The sequence below is a fragment of the Physeter macrocephalus genome, chromosome 16 (genome assembly GCF_002837175.3).
Source record: "Physeter macrocephalus isolate SW-GA chromosome 16, ASM283717v5, whole genome shotgun sequence".
NCBI classification, from domain to species: domain Eukaryota; kingdom Metazoa; phylum Chordata; class Mammalia; order Artiodactyla; family Physeteridae; genus Physeter; species Physeter macrocephalus.
In genome coordinates, this window is record NC_041229.1 from 41196216 (window position 1) to 41213643 (window position 17428).

The 17428-nt window shown below is 40.6% G+C and overlaps 1 protein-coding gene across 4 annotated transcripts in view; it reads right to left on the minus strand.

The window, feature by feature from the left end:
* The window catches only part of FAT3 (FAT atypical cadherin 3), a 583627-nt gene that overhangs the window by 477718 nt on the left and 88481 nt on the right, over positions 1-17428 (minus strand). The window lies entirely within an intron of this gene.

Here is a 17428-nt window from a genome sequence, read left to right on the forward strand (position 1 = left end):
ATTAATATTAGAACACTCCCTAACACCATGCACAAAAGTAAATGCAAAATGGATTAAAGACCTAAATGTAAGGCCAGACACTCTAAAACTCTTAGAGGAAAACATAGGCAGAATACTCTACGACATAAATCACAACAAGATCCTGTTTAACCCACTTCCTACAGAAATGAAAATAAAAACAAAAATAAACAAATGGGACCTAATGAAACTTGAAAGCTTTTCCCCAGAAAAGGAAACCATAAACAAGACGAAAAGACAACCCTCAGAGTGGGAGAAAATATTTGCAATGAAGCAACTGACAAAGGATTAATATCCTCAATTTACAAGCAGCTCATGCAGCTCAATATCATAAAAAAAAACCCAATCCAAAAATGGGCAAAAGACCTAAATAGACAATTCTCCAAAGAAGATATACAGATTGCCAACAAACACATGCAAGAATGCTCAACATCATTAATCATTAGAGAAATGCAAATTAAAACTACAATGAGATATCAGCTTACACCATTCAGAATGGCCATCATCAAAAAATCTACAAACAATAAATGCCGGAGAGGGTGTGGAGAAAAGGGAACCCTCTTGCACTGCTGGTGGGAATGTAAATTGATACAGCCACTATGGAGAACAGTATGGAGGTTCCTTAAAAAACTACAAATAGAACTACCATACGACCCCACAATCCCACTACTGGGCATATACCCTGAGAAAACCAGAAACAAAATTGAGTTATTTGTACTGAGGTGGATGGACCTAGAGTCTGTCATACAGAGTGAAGTAAGTCAGAAAGGAAAAACAAATACCATATGGTAACACATATATATGGCATCTAAAAAAAAAATGGTCATGAAGAACCTAGGGGCAGAACGGGAATAAAGACATAGACCTACTAAAGAATGGACTTGAGGATATGGGGAGGGGGAAGGGTAAGCTGGGACAAAGTGAGAGAGTGGCATGTACATATATACACTACCAAATGTAAAACTGATAGCTAGTGGGAAGCAGCCGCATAGCACAGGGAGATCAACTCAGTGCTTTGTGACCACCTAGAGGGGTGGGATAGGGAGGGAGACGGAAGAGGGAAGAGATATCGGGATATATGTATATGTATAGCAGATTCTCTTTGTTATACAGCAGAAACTAACACACCACTGTAAGACAATTATACTCCAATAAAGATGTTAAAAAGTAAAAAAGATATGTGGCCCATGTTTCTAATACTCATTTGATCACACATCATTTTTATTCTTTTTGAGCACCTTAAGGGACTCATTTTTTTTTTTCACAAAATGTTTTGGGAAATGGCTCTAGTCCTTACTTGGAATGTGAAGAGGTAAAAAAGATGAATCTTCTATTTCGGACCAGAGAACTTAGAATTTGATTAGCACAATAAAAAGACCCAAAGAAAGGGGAAATGCCCATTTGGACTGGCCTAATGTATACAGTACATAGTAGTAAATGATAAATACTTAACTTATAGCATTTGGTTTTATTGGTGAACAGTATGAAAATCAGCATTTGAGCAATAATTTGCCTTACTATGACCCATTCACTGAACCCAGGCTCTAAGAATATCTTTTCATTAATTTCTTAACGTTCAAATCGCCTCAAAGCTGATTTATTCTGGGCGAGAAGAAGAGAGCTAATCAGCAGTGGTGTGAGTGGTAGTGGGTAGAAATCAGTAACAAAAACAGGGATATCAATTTAGGGTTGCCACAGTGGATGTTAATAGGGCAGTTATGCCCCTGCCCTCTTTTTAGGCATTTCTATCAAAGAACTAATATGTGCTTGTTCCCTTTAGCATTAACTGAATCACAATGCACAGGTCATTACAGCACTGTCCCTATGGATACATGTTCCCATCACAGTACTTTAGCGATACTTCCATGCTTTCCAGAAAATCTCTTCTCTGCCATATTCTTATTTATTTATTAATTTATTTTTGGCTAAGTTGGGTGTTTGTTGCTGCGCGCAGGCCCTCTCTAGTTGTGGCGAGTGGGGGCCACTCTTCACTGCAGTACGCAGGCTTCTCATTGCAGTGGCTTCTCTTGTTGCGGAGCACGGGCTCTAGGACATGGGCTTCAGTAGTTGTGGCACACGGGCTTCAGCAGTTGTGGCGTGCGGCCTTCAGTAGTTGCGGCACGTGGGCTCTAGAGCGCAGGCTCAGTAGTTTTGGCTCATGGGCTTAGTTGCTCCACGGCATGTGGGATCTTCCTGGACCAGGGCTTGAACCCGTGTCCCCTGCATTGGCAGGCGGATTCTTAACCACTGGGCCACCAGGGAAGCCCCTCTGCCATATTCTTTATCAACTACCACTCCTAAGTAATTGATCAACCCCTCCTCAGTGGCAAAGATGTTTATGACGCTCTTCACAATGACAAAGGATTTCCATTAATCTCTAATTGCCTCTTGGTAAATACTACTAGATGCCTGGATCATTTCCTTGAAGGTGTGTGACGTCTCTGTAAAAATCCATGTTTTGGGACTTCCTTGGTGATCCAGTGGGTAAGCCTCTGCGCTCCCAATGCAGGGGGCCTGGGTTCGATCCCTGGTCAGGGAACTAGATCCCGCATGCATGCTGCAACTAAGATTCCGCATGCTGCAACTAAGAGTCCACATGCTGCAACTAAGAGTTCGCATGTCAGAGACTAATATCCTGCATGTTGCAAGTAAGACATGGCGCAGCCTAAATAAATAAATAAATAAATAAACGTTTAACAAAAGAATCCATGTTTTTACAGCTAGAAGGATACTCTACCGACACACAGATACTATCGCTTGCATACTTTTGGCATTAGTTCCAAATGAAATAAAGGCCATAATGAGTCCAGAGGAAGAACACACCCTTTACCAGAGCTCACCAGCAGAGTATGTACAGATGGAATGCCAATGCTCATTGGCTGAGAGCATATCTACAGTCTGCTCTTTTAACTCCCATTAGCTGAAAGCGAACACCCATATTTAGAGCAGTCATTAGGTAGATAGATAGAATTCTACCCTAATGGATTGTTCTCTCTCTCTCTCTCATTTGTCCATCAGTCTCTCTATCTATGTACATGTAAAGAAAATTTCAGAGAAAACAGGGCTATAAAGAATCACAGTTGTTTGGAGAAATGTTTAAAAAGACATACACTCAGAAACATTCCTTGCACATTTTTAAGGCAGGTACTTGTGACTAATTCACACTAGGCACTCTCAGAACGTAAGAAAAGAAAATGCACATACACAATTATTGTGGTCTAAAAGTTGTTTTTGTTGCAAAAACTTTAATGTAACCTGCAACTAACTTTTTCTCCCCTATGAGGAAGTTGCTTAGTTCTCGCCCATGTTCATTAACTTGGTTGCCAATTATGCACGTCCCTCTGTTTCACATGATGGGTGCTACCAAGAAAAATAAAGGGAAAATGCATTATTAAATTTCACAGAAGTATTTACATGCATATGATAAGGAACATCCAAATACTGCCACACTCACATAACTAATGTTCACTTCCTTTCATTCAAAATGGTTTGCTTCTTTCCTCCTTTAATGTCTTTCATAAATTTGTTCTCCAGGGACTGCTGGCTGCTGTTAATTATGCATATCAACTCCCACTGTGCCAGAAGAAACTTAATTATTCTAATTTTCAAGGTCATAGAAATATCCAAAGGTGCCAGTTTGACAGTCCAAAGAATAACCCTAGCTCAAGGGAATCAGAGACAGGACTTGTTACGGAAGGCTGGTTACAACCTTAACCACAGAGCTGTGCTGAAGGTTCACTAGCTTCCCAACCCGAATTAAATTGTTTAGGACAAGCTCCCCAGAGTGACCGGCCAATGAACCTGGCCATAAATAGGAATCACTTCCTTGCCACATGCAGGGAGCGCAGTTTTCTTTCCAGGGTCCTCAAAGCTGCAACTTCTTACTGACAGGCAAGTGCTTACTTCTGCAACACCGCTTAAACCTTCCTGCTTATCTTTTGAGGTTTCAGCCGCGAGGACAGAAAAGAGAGAAAGGAAGAAAGGAAGTGTTCTGTAGAATTTTAAATAAAAGCTGTTCTACAGTTGCTGGGAAAAGTAACTCCAGAGAAAATTTCCAGAGACGGACCAGCAAGAATCAGGATCCTGTTTTACATCGTCTTGATTTCTCAAGGAACACTTATCTGGAAGCTTTCAGTATGGAAACAGGCCATACTGAAAGATGAGTTTCTAAACAATGCACTTCTATCTGGATAATAATATTTCAAGGGAACATAACTTATTAAATGCCCAAACTATCAGTTTAGCACAGCCACGAAGGCAAAGGATATTTTAGCCTCCTTGAAATTACTAAGAGGTAAGTAGGCTTTGGGATTTCACGGCTTCTGCGCTATAACTTCTGATTCACTGGAAGGAGATTCCAAATTCCCATGTCCAACTCTGGGTACAAGATTTACCTTTTTCTTCCTACTTCCCAAACCTTGCTGCTGCTGCTATTTGCTTCCAGCCCTGTGTGCTTCATAAGGCCTTTCAGGAACCAGAGGCTGTGACACCATGTCTCCTTCAGGACATTTATCTAGCTTATTCATAAAGATCTTCCAGGAAGCCTCCTAGTGGAAACTGCACCCATAAATCCCTCCACCACCACTCCACACCTCCCCCACGGAGCCACAAGGAAGCTGAGCTCTGAACATGAACACAGTTTGAGAGCAAGGTCCCACCCCTGCAGGAAACTGTGTAAGCTGTCCTTAAAGATGATGCCATTCAGCCATCTAATGCCAAAAATTTAAAAATGCAATTAAAAATTTAAATATTAAGCATCATGATAATCACATGTGAAAGAAAGGGATTTAAAAAAAAAAAAAACAACAGCAAGGCCTCAAGGCAGTTAATGGGTCCTCAGCTGGCCTGCTAATGCTGAGAACATCAGGTCAGGCAGGAGGTATACAGATGGTTGTCACAGTCGATTGGTGCATGAGGCAGCATTCCTCTATGGCTAAGGAGGTGGGACGGCCGGGCAAGAGACGTCATGGGGAAGGAAGCTGATTTGCTAATAATCTGTGGTCTAAAAGCAAGTTTCTCAGCCGTGGGCTTTGGTGTACAGGGTGGGAGTCAGTTTTGATTGGAAGAAGTCCAGTGGCCAAGATAACTGCATAAGGAAGTGACCTATATTATGGAAAACAAGGCCACTAGAACTTTCAACAGCCAGTTAACAGCAGAAGCAGAAGTAGCAAGCCCAAAGGAGAAAAGACCTGCCTATGCTTCTTGGATAGTTTATGTAAAAATCTTGTTTTGGATTCTAGAGGATGAATGACCTTTTACAGTTCTTTCCTATGTCAAGATTCCAGTCATTCAACTTGGAGAAAAGCTCTACCTCAGCCTCTGTGGAAGACTGGAAAGATTGTATTGAAATTTCAGCTCCCCTGCTAAGGAGCTGTTGAAGCCTTTTGCAAGTTACTGAGTTTCTCTGTACCTCAGTTTTCTCATCTGAACTTTACCCTACACTGTTTTCATGAGAGCATATATTCCCTAAACATGCTCCTATGCCCCCTCTCCAACACCTGACTCATTCCATTCATCTCTCGTTGGAGTGACTCATTGGTTTAGCACATTTGGGAAGAAAACTAGGTGCACCCCACGCAGCTCTACACTTTCTCCTCTTGGGGTTGTGCTGTCCATAGGGAAGCCCAATTCATCTGCCTAATTCTGGGATTCATTCTTTGCAAGCTCATTTGGCTCTGGCACTAACTTACATCTGCCAATTTAGCGTCTCTAAGATAAAGATGACATTCTGGCCTCCATCTTTGCTCTTTTGCTTTATTTCTCAAATTATTCAGAACTCAGGCTGAGAGGAGGGATACTCTTTCTCAGTCTCCCTCAGGCACCCCCATCAATCTGCAGACTAGGTATCAGGATGTTGTGAGGAGTAAATGCAGAGGCATCTGGAACCATCTACCATTGAGCTCCATTCAGAGTCGGATTTCACAGAAAATTGGCTGAATCGGAATCTTGCACTCCTTTGCTGATCTGGTGACCCAAGTGGGCCTCATACCAATAGGCCAGCCAGCCACAAGCATCTCCAGACTCAAGACAGAGGCTGGCACCTGAGTAGCCACACAGTGCCCTTGGGAACTACCTGGGCAGCAAAATCTGTAATCCTTGTAATACATTTTGGAGCAACAGCATGAAAAACTTAACGGCAGAATTCAGAGATCAGTGCCTCTAAAGTGGACTTAGTGACAGTAGTCTAATCCCAGAGACTCTGAATGCAAGAAAGCTGGGAGGAGGAAGCCTGAAATCACAGTCTTATTTCCCCAGCACGCTTTCAGCAGGCAACAAGGACAATAAATTAATGAAGGGGGAGGGAATCCAGCCCGACGAAAAACTCCAGCTGTGGTTAAAGGAATTTATCACAGAGAATGAGAAAAGAAATTGGAATCCTGAGTAAACACGTTTGCTAAAAACTAATTCATGTTCTAACCTCAGAAGTGTGTGGATGTATAGTTTTTGTTCTGCCTGCAATGTGTCCTGTGCTACCCAGGCCTGTCAGAGTGAAAATTCTGCATCTTGAAGATTAGGAAGGATGATGAACCATTCTAAATATAAAAAGTAACTGTCTCCATGACTTTAATAACAGAACAGGCTCAAGACTTATCATTCATAATGCTATACACTTTTCTGCCCCCCGAAAACAAGAAACCTTCAAGAGTCACCTCTTAAGTGGAAATGCACATAAATCCAGGTGCAACCATGGAAAAAAGAGGGGAAAAAAACTTGGCGAGAGCAAAATTGACCATTCAGCTCTCTAGGGGTAGATAGATTATGATGGCTAACATTTACTGAATGCTCGCTTTTTGCCATATATTGTTCCAAGCACTTTCATAAATTAATTTCCTTAATCTTCACAACAAACTTTGAAGGTAGGTGATATTTTTACCCCCATTTTACAATCAAGGGAATTGGCCACAATAAAGCAAAAAGACTTGTCCAAGGTCATACAACTAGTAAATAGCTGAGCCAGGAGCCAAACCCAGGCCATCTGGTTCCAGAATGAGTTCATTCAGCCATCTCCCACAAGCCTTCCCTCTGGCTCTAGAAGGAGCTTTTACAACTCCAGGTCGGTTTGAACCTCATTCTGGATCCTGCCTACCTGTCTCTGTGTTTGCAAGATTTTATTCAGCTTCTACCTTCTACAAAGGTACAAGCACTCTAGACAGGCCTGACTATCTTCCCTTCCTACTGCACAAGGGATTAGCTTTGGATAAAAGGAGCCACTCTGGTTCTTTCCTTTCCACTTCTCCTTCCAGAAATGTTTCCACATCCCTGACTATTGGTCCTGGTTCACAGCGGGGGATGGACATGCTTATATGAAGACACTTGTTTTGGCAATGTACACATGGAAACCTTGCCCATATTCAGCAAAAGAAGTGTGTTATTTCCAAATAAGACCAGGGAAACTTCACTCTGTGCCTTACCCTACCCTCATAGTACTTATATATAAAAGTATACCTTGCTTTGTATAATTACTGTATTTCAGATTGGGGTTACAGGAATTTTCATTATAATACTGTTTAGCTGTTACTGGGCATTTAGTGGGCCAGGCTTGCACATCGTGAAGAGCTCCACCTTTATTTTGTCATTTAATCTCCACCTGCAAGTAGATATTACTGTCCTCACTTTACAGAAAAGAAAGCTGAGACCTGAAGAGTTCAAATACTTCCCCAAAGTGACTCAGGGAGTGAATAGTAGAAAAAGGGTAATAGTCCAAGTCAGCCCAACTCTGAAATATGTGCTCTAAACCACTATACACACACACACACACATATATATATATATATATATTGTTATGTATATTATATATATAAATATGTATTATGTGTTCATAGCATTTCTAGTTACAGAATATGTGAATAACAATTATTAGCCTACATTCAATCAACATTTATTTGCTACAAATTTGTTCTGCAGTATGCCAAACTGTAAATTTAGAGATGGGTTTTAGACAGGATAGTCAATCTCAAAAAGCTTACAATCTAGGTGACTTTAAGAGATAGGAAGTGCTGAAAATGCTATGACATAAGACTGCAAATCCAGATGTATCAACTCCAAGGACTACTTGCAGATATTTACTTGATGACTACCTGGAACTATTTGAAACTACAGAAAATGTCTTTACATAAGTGAAAAACTGAATATGAAAAAATATATCCATTTGCAATGATAAAAAAACACCAGCAGGTCAAAGACTGAAAGATAGTAGGCAAAACACAAATAGTTTTCATATTAGGATGAGATTATGAATATAGTCTATGGACGTATGGATATCTTTACAATTAAATACATGAGAAGATTATTATAGAAACATTATATTCAAGAAAATCACAGTATATTACTTTTTTACAAGTGAAAATAAGAGAATTGTGTAAAGGGACCACTCACTCTAAAAATATCTATTGCATCCTTTCTGGTCTTTGATTGGGAAGCTTGTTTTAAACCTGATATCGGTTAGGAAAACTGAAATCCAAAATTAGTTAAAATTAGATATAAAAGAGATTAAAAGAGACTGAGAAAAGGGCTCATGGAGGAGTTAATTGGTAAGTTTAGGGTGAGTAGAGGTATAACTGTTAAGAGCATACAGAAACTGCCTCTGCCACTTCCTAGCGGCAGGACTTTGGGTGAGTTAGCCAACACCTCTCTCCTGGCCTCAATGTCCACATCTGTAAAATGGGTATAGTAGCACATCACACAAGGTTGTTTTGAGATTATGAATATAAACATTTATATCATTTATGACACATATCAGTTACTATTTTGAACTGACTTTCACTTTCCATAGACTTCTTTTTCCCTCCACCTAGATTTTAACTTGTTTGGCTGGGGATCAATGACTTTGGGTCAATGAAATGTTGCATGAATATATATGACTATACATGACAGATAAATTCCCCAAAGAGGCTAATTAGTGTATTCATAAGGAGGCAAACAAATGGATTTGGAGTTCAATTTACACTTCAATTGTGAAGGACATAATTTGTTAGCATCAGACCTTTTGCCCTAACAGCAGGTTTTATAAAGAGAAAATACCAACTAACCTGAGGTCATTACTACAAAACACCAAACTGTCCCACATCTACTTGTAAAAATCACTCCCAATGTCCCTAATACTTTCATCATTGAACTAATGATGGAAAAAGACATGGGGAAACAATCACAGATCAGAAACGTGAATAGGCTCCCTTGTTGGTGGAATTATAGGTAATTTTTCCTTGTTGGAGACAATACATACATAATACATATATACACACATACATAAAAATAAATGTTCAGCCATTCTTAATCTAAAATATCATCAGAATCACTCACAGACCATCTTAAACATTCAAACTCCTGCCCTCGGGCTTCCCTGGTGGCACAGTGGTTGAGAGTCCGCCTGCCGATGCAGGGGACACGGGTTCGTGCCCCGGTCCGGGAGGATCCCACATGCCGCGGAGCGGCTGGGCCCGTGAGCCATGGCCGCTGGGCCTGCGCGTCCGGAGCCTGTGCTCCGCAACGGGAGAGGCCACAACAGTGAGAGGCCCGCGTACCACAAAAAACACAAAAGAAAACAAACAAACAAAAAACCCTCCTGCCCCCTATCCCAGAACTCCAAAGATTCACAAGTTAGAATTTCTGTGAATAAGTATTTTTAAACAGACATTCAAATGATTGTAAGGATCAGCCAGGATGGACTATCACTGGATCCATGTGGGATGTCTTCCTTTGCTCTGAGTAACGAGCTCCAACAACCCACACCTGGATGGAAGATCTGTTTTCCCTCCCCGAAAGGAACCAGTTGGGAACTCTTCTGGGAAGGAAATGTAAATCAGTTATTCTCAACCTAAACTGTATCAGAATCTCTCTGGGGAAGTCTTTGCAAAACACAGTCACCCAGGTCCTATCCCCTGCAATTCTGACTCCATTGTTCTGGGATGGTACCCTGAGCATTAATTGAAAAAAATTCGAATGTGATTCTAAAACACAGCTGGGTTTGAGAGCTACTGATTTTAAAAAGTATTAGCTCCTAGGGCTGCTATAGCAAAGTACCATAGACTGGGTGGATTAAACAACAGATTTTGTTTTCTCACACTTCTGGAGGCTGGGAAGTACAAAATTAAGGTGTCAGCAGGGTTGGTTTCTTTGGAAGTCTCTCTCCTTGGCTTGTAGATGGCCATCTTTTCCTTGCATCTTCACATTGTCTCCCCACTGTGTGTGTCTGTGTCTAAACTTCTTGTTTTTATAAAGACACTAGTCAGATTGCATTAGGGGCCATCCTACTGGCCTTATTTTAATTTAATCAGCCCTTTAAAGACAATCTCCAAATGCAGTCACATTCTGAGACACTGGAAGTTAGGACTTCAACATACAAATTGGGGAGGGGGGCACAATTCAGAGCATAATAAACAATTTTGAATTTTATTGTGTACTATCAAAATGACAGAACCTTTTCCTTCTAAGACAGAAGCCATTGAAAGGGAACAGTCATTACATTTCAATTCTGTGGTGTCTGCTAATTTCCTCGCAATGTATCTTTGAGAAAGGAAAGGGCGTGTTCATTGACAGCTGCCACAGTCAAGTATCCTGAGCATTCTTATCTGACTTCAGTGAAACCGAGCCATCCATTCATAAACATGTGTGCTTCTGAGAAAGTAATATAACCTATATTTTGCATTATTTTGCCCAATAATATTCATTAACATCCTTAAAGTATTTTTCTTCTTGGGAACCTGGTGGACATCTCCCCCTTTGTCTGAGATAAACTCTAACAATTATCTATGTTTCATTCTTTCTTCTAATGACACAATTTTTATTATATTTCTTTATCAAATTTTCAGTGTAGCACTCACTCTATGGAGGATGTAAGGATCAGCCTTAAATGTAAGGATCAGGGCTTAAATCACATACTGGCAACAGTTCAAGCCTTTTTACAAATAGATTAGCTCGCATTGTAAACTCCACACTGTACATGCAGAGCTAGGAACGAAAATATGGAATCAACTGTTTGATAGAAAAAAAAAAATGTCAGCCTTTGAATCAGAAGTTTAAGCTCTAGCTCTGTCACTTAAGCTATATGACACATAGAAAATAATGTCACACCAAAAAGTCAGTTTCCTCACTAACTCACTTTGTAAATTACAAAAGAATAAACGATTTGAAGGACATTGTTATGACCTCTTCCTCTTCTTCTTCCTCATCCTCCCACTCGTCCTAATTTCTTTTTCTTCTCCTCATTATTCTTTCTTTCTTCTTGTTATTATTATAACCCCACCACCAATAGCTTGACACTTTGGAACAAGGAATTGAAAGAGAAGAACGCATTAAGAAATAGTTACTTTCCCACATACAATGAATTGTTTTCTTGCAAAAGCCCTTCAGGAAATAGCTCAAGAGAAATGTTTTAGAACAAAAATAAAATACATGCTTCCTGGTAGACTGGCCTTGGCGACTTGAAATATTAACTGGACAATTCTCATGTGTAAGAGACCACATGGCTGTTCATCTTTGGTTTTCAACTTCTGTTTGTAGGACCAAGTCAAGGGCTTAAATCACATACTGGCAACAGTTCAAAAGATTCCAGGAGAACCTGAACATTTCTATTAAAACAAAATTAAAAAAAAAAAAAAAACATGTTGCGTTAAGTTGTTAGAACGAAACACATACGCCAGGAATTTTTTCAGTAGCTCTGTAAGCATTTGACAATACAGCGCGGCAGGCACTTGGGAACTTTAGGCTACTGACATCCATCCCATCCCTGCTCCCAAACAGCCATGCTAAATTTGGAAAGCTTATTTTTAGAAACAATGAACTAGGAAGAGCCTCTCCTCTCTCAAAAGACTGGTTTGCTGAGTTGATTTTTCTCTCACTGATTTAGGAGATTTCAGAATTATACTTCCAGGTTTGAAAACATAAGCTCGTATAAATGTACAAACCTGAAAATATTCGTTGACAAAACCTCTCAAATAGTTATGTTTACAATTACAATAGAATCAAAACATCAACATAAGAGGAATCAACTTTTGGCAGGTCTATCAACTTGTGTTTGCCCATCACCGTAGAGTTTTCAAAGCGCTTATGTATATCACACACTATTTCATCTGTGCTTAGAAATGTTTCTTGGAAATAGAAAGAAGGGAAGCCTTACCTTCGTTTTAGAGGATGCTGAAGCTCCAACACCTCAGCTCAAATATCTCAGCTACTAGGTAGCATGGAAAAAATCGGACACTATAAAGATGTACTTTGGGGTTCACGATAATTACCTGCCAAGCTTCATTAGAGAAGGAGAACACATCCTGCTTTTTGGTTCAGTAGTGTGAAAATATGGCTTCTCTGGGTACCAGAGCAGAAGGCAGATATAAACACATTAAAACACATTAAATGCAGGCAGTTGCATACAGTGCAGGAGCTTGACCGGGATCTTGTCTTGATTCCCTTTGCTATCCATCAGCTTTGCAGGAAACTTTCTGTGTCTGTGCCTGACCGCTGCTTTGTAAAGTGCATTAAGTCTACATTTGCCAAGTAATGTTTAAGCTTCTTCAATGCAGAGACAGTATGGATACATCTGTCTTAGGTAGGTATGTATGTATGCATGTATTATTGGTGGTGCTGCACATAGCAATCTGAATGCCACAGGTGCTCAAATATACTTCCTAAGTGTTGCATCTCAAAAGAGAGCCAACCATTTATTTCAGGGCTTCAGTACCTCACAGAATGTCTCATGAAATTCAGAGATGCACTATTTTTCAAAACATGTCAGGTCTAAAGTAAGCCCTGGCTCATGAATGTGCCGGCAGAAGGTGGGCCGCTGAAAGTAAAATTAAGACTCTGAGGGATCTTTCTAGAGTTTACTGAAGTAGCTTTCATGCCCAGGAAATTGATGAGGTCCTGGATAAAATACATCCCTAGGAGTTTCCTGGTCTACAGTGGCTGGATCTAGAATTATTCAGTTGTTACTATTTACATTTTAAATCCTAATGGAGCTCCACTTGGGTCTGTACGTTAGTTAAGGGACAGAAAGAGAAAACTGTTTTATGGTGGTTTAAAAACAGACTCCCTTAATGGGCATTTGAGATGCCATTTTGAGTTTTAAATCAGCAGGACAGACAGCAGATCCTCTGGGTTCTGATAGGGAACAATGAAATCAATCAAGCATCTAAACACTGATATTAAAGGCCGATGGCACCCACTGTGGAGTCTCCATTGGTCATATTCATCCTTCCCAATTTGGGGGTCAGCTATAATTCACAGTCAGGGCTAAAATGCTTGAAGAAGTATTTATTATCTTCCAGACACAATTTATTGCTTTTGATTATTCATTTTTCATTACTATGGGAAAGCAAGATTAAATTGTTTCAGAAGTGACTGCTTATATTAATCTTTCAAACACATGCTCCACGTAAAACTCTCTGTCAGGGAAACAGATATAATTCCTGCTGCCAAAACAGCCATAGATAAAAGTAAACAAACACAAAATAAAAATAATTCTAGAGTCCATTTGGAGGCTGGAGAACAGAAGCAGACAGAGAAGATAGAGGGTGACGGGTTCAGAGAACAGGGGGGGAGGGAAAAATGCTTGAGAGAGGATTTATTAGACCTAGCAAATTTATTCTACGAACATTTTAATTTCAACAGTCATTTAAATTAGCTCTTTATTTAACTGTGAAATTAGATTACCCCACCGTCTCATGTGCAGTACACTTATGAACTTAATAGATGACAAGGAGTGAGGCGGGAGTCACAAGACATCTTTGAATCCGAACAAATTGCCTCTTGGCACTTGGAGAGATTGGAAACAACCACCTCACTTTACACAACAGGAACCTGAGACCCAGAAAGGTTAAGGGACATTCCTGAGGTCACACAGCTAGAGAACAGCACAACCAGAACTACAACCAACTTTCAGATCAAGCCTATTTCATTAGACCACTCGGTTAACACGTAATCGGCTAGTTTGGGGGTTTGAAAGCACAATTATGACCATGCTTTTGGTAAAATATTACTTTCCTTTCGACCTTCCCTCCTTATGGAAACTCTCCTTCGACACTGCATGGCATTCCGCTCCGTCTCTAATTTCAGTTTCTTCAGTTGACACCCGCCCACCATGACCACTCATGCAATGGATGCACCTTAACACTCTAGTCTTTCTTCTTTATATGCTGAAGACTTTAATTACAAACACCTCTGAACATCACAGCCAGACAGCTTTTGATTCCAGCCACAGAAGTGCAAACCACCTGTGCAGGACAATCTGGAAGGGCCAGCATCCACGTCCCTGGGAGCAGTCCTCAAGCAGCGATGGTCCGAGAGCTGTGGACAGGGGCTGCCTTGGCCTCAGCTGGGATAAATCTAAGGTGTGTTACACATCATTTCCCAGAGCTTTCCAGGAGGGCTGAGCTCCACTGGCCCAAAGTCCTCACTGGCTTCATGACACACCCTTTACTGGCTTCTTTCCCTTCCTGGCCTCACTTCCTTACCCCCTACTAATGTTGCCCAGGATCCCCCCTAATTAAGGGCTTGAATTCAAATCCTTGCCTCCAATTCTGCTTCTGGGGAAACCCATTATCCAAACACTATGCTGGACATCTCTAATTCTGCTCTTCGACTTGGGCTGCTCTTTCCGTCAGGAGACACCTCCTGTACATAACCACCTTTTCCGAGTTACCCATCCTCAAGGCTCTGGGCCAGGCTCTGCCCTCCCAAACCTCCTTAGCCAATCAGCCAGGGAGACCGCCACCATCCGGAGAACTGTGCACCTCTCAGTAGCACAGGTCCCCTATGAAGATGTTTACATGTGTATTTACTTTGACTACAATCCACAGACTAAATCATGAGCTCCTGGGAGGCCAACACCCTGTCATGTTCATTCTCACCTCCACCAGAGCAACTGTGGTTCCAAGTGGTAGGCTTTGTTCCACGTCTGCTGAAAAAAGGTGAACATTTTAGAAATGTCCCTAAATAAAACCATGTGTTTCTTCTTGAAGGATGCTTCCTTATGGAGTTATTTTTCTATCTTATGGGGAGATATGGCTTTCACACTGTATAAAAAACATACCTAATAAGACACAAGATATGAAAGAAAAGTGCTAAAATACTCTCAATTCTGTTTTAGATCAGAGGTACTGGAGCCTGCGAGTTGCAGAAAAAAAATTTTTAAATAGTCTTGTGTTTTGTTACTTTGAGACCATTTGTTAATGTTGATGAAACAAACGTTCATGTAAGTGAAGGAATTTGGGCAGCAGAGAATCCAATTATAGGCAACATGAAATTGACGTGGAGATTCTTGATGCTATAACAAAGGAAGGCTCTCCCACAAGCAGCCATAGGCCAAAGTAAGGATTTGTGCCTCTATCAAAGTTTTTCCTCATATATGCAACCTGCACCAGATCTGGCTCCCTTGGTTTCCTGAAGTTGGTATGACAGCTTGATCATGGATCTGGTGGCTTAGCTGCCTTACAATCTATTATGCACACCAAAAGCCTGCAAGTCCCCAGCAGCTCCTAAGTCCATTTCCCATAAACTTGGTGCCCCAAATTTATCTTGGGGGAAAAAAACACCATCTAATCCAGGGGGATCAAACATTATAAACAAAAACACGAGGCCAACTTGGCCTTCTCTCAGTCCCTGCACTTCCTCTCCACTCCATCGGTCATGATCTTGAGTCAGGACGTGATTTCCCTTATCCCAGCAATAATATCCCAGCGAGCCTAGGAACCTCGCTTTGTATTTTTTAACTCAAATTGTGTTTTGGTTATAAAATTTAAAAATTCAAACAGTAGATAAAAGCATGAAGAATAAAGAAAAAAATCACCTATATTCTAGAGATGGAGAATGCAGATGGCTCCAGAACAATGGTGAATGTATTTAATATGACAGAGCTGTGCTCTTAAAGATGGTTAAATAGTAAATTTTATCTTATGTATATTTTAATTCAATTAAAAAGTCACCCAAAGGTAACCACTATTAATATTTCAGTTTAAATCCCTTCCAGACTTTTATGAATGAAGGCATAGGCCATCATATATCCACATATATTTTTTATGAGATCATACCAACATAACATTTCATACCTTCTAAATAATTTTAGCATTATTTTGGTAATCTTTGTTGATAAATAACATCATTTTAATGACTAGATAACATTAAATTATATAGATTTGCCATCCTTTAACCAAGACCCCATTATTAGATATTTAGATTGTCAGTTTTTTGTTTAATAAATGTATTTATTATTTTTGGCTGCGTTGGGTCTTCATTGCTGCGAGCGGGCTTTCTCTAGTTGCAGTGAGCGGGGGCTACTCTTCTTTGAGGTGCGTGGGCTTCTCATTGCGGTGGCTTCTCATGTTGCAGAGCACGGGCTTTAGAGCGCAGGCTCAGTAGTTGTGGCGCACGGGCTTTGTTGCTCCGCGGCACGTGGGATCTTCCCGGACCAGGGCTCAAACCCGTGTCCCCTGAATTGGCAGGTGGATTCTTAACCACTGCACCAACACGGGAGTCCTAGGTTGTTAGTTTTAAACCATCATCTCTGCATACTTTTCTAAAATCAGAATTGCCAGGCCAGAGAGAGACACATTTGTAAGTTTTCAACATACACTATCAGAGTAGAAGCTATAATTCCACTTTATCTAAAGAAAGCCTCCCTTCCTATCTGTCCTCACCCAATTACTCTCCCTTAGCCCAGGTCTAATCATATCTCGGTCTCTCTTTCTTTCTTACTGTCTGTCTGTCCATTTCTCTTACACACACACACACACACACACACACACACAGACATACACATACTAATGACTGAACTTTAAATTCCATGTTGGCATCCAAGACAGCCATGATCAGGTTTCAACTACTTTTTTAGAGTTTGCATCTCGCTCTTGCACTCATGCATTACACAGCAGAGCCAAGCTGGATTACTCCCAATGTTCCCATTAAGACCCTCAATTCCCTGTCTCAGTGTCCTTCCTTCCTGGAATATCCTCACCCACCACAAACACCTGTTGAAAATGTAATTTTGCAGCCCAGCTCAGTGTGGATTTGTTCCTGCCCTTCTCCATGCTCCATTATAATAATAGCTAATGTTTACTGAAATGCACTAACCAGGGGCTTATTTCATTTAACTTACAACAGCCCTGTGAGCTATATTGAAACAATTTCCCCTTTCATGCAGATGAGGACACTGAAGCTTGGAGAGGTTAAATAACTTGCTCAAGGTCACATAGCTAATAAGAGGGAGAGCTGGATCCAAACCCAGTTTCTCTGCCTACAATTAATCACTGTGTAATTAACATGGGCAAAAACCATAATTCAAAAAAGAGTCATGTACCACAATATTCATTGCAGCTCTATTTACAATAGCCAAGACATGGAAGCAACCTAAGTGTCCATCGACAGATGAATGGATAAAGATGTGGCACATATATACAATGGAATATTACTCAGCCATAAAAAG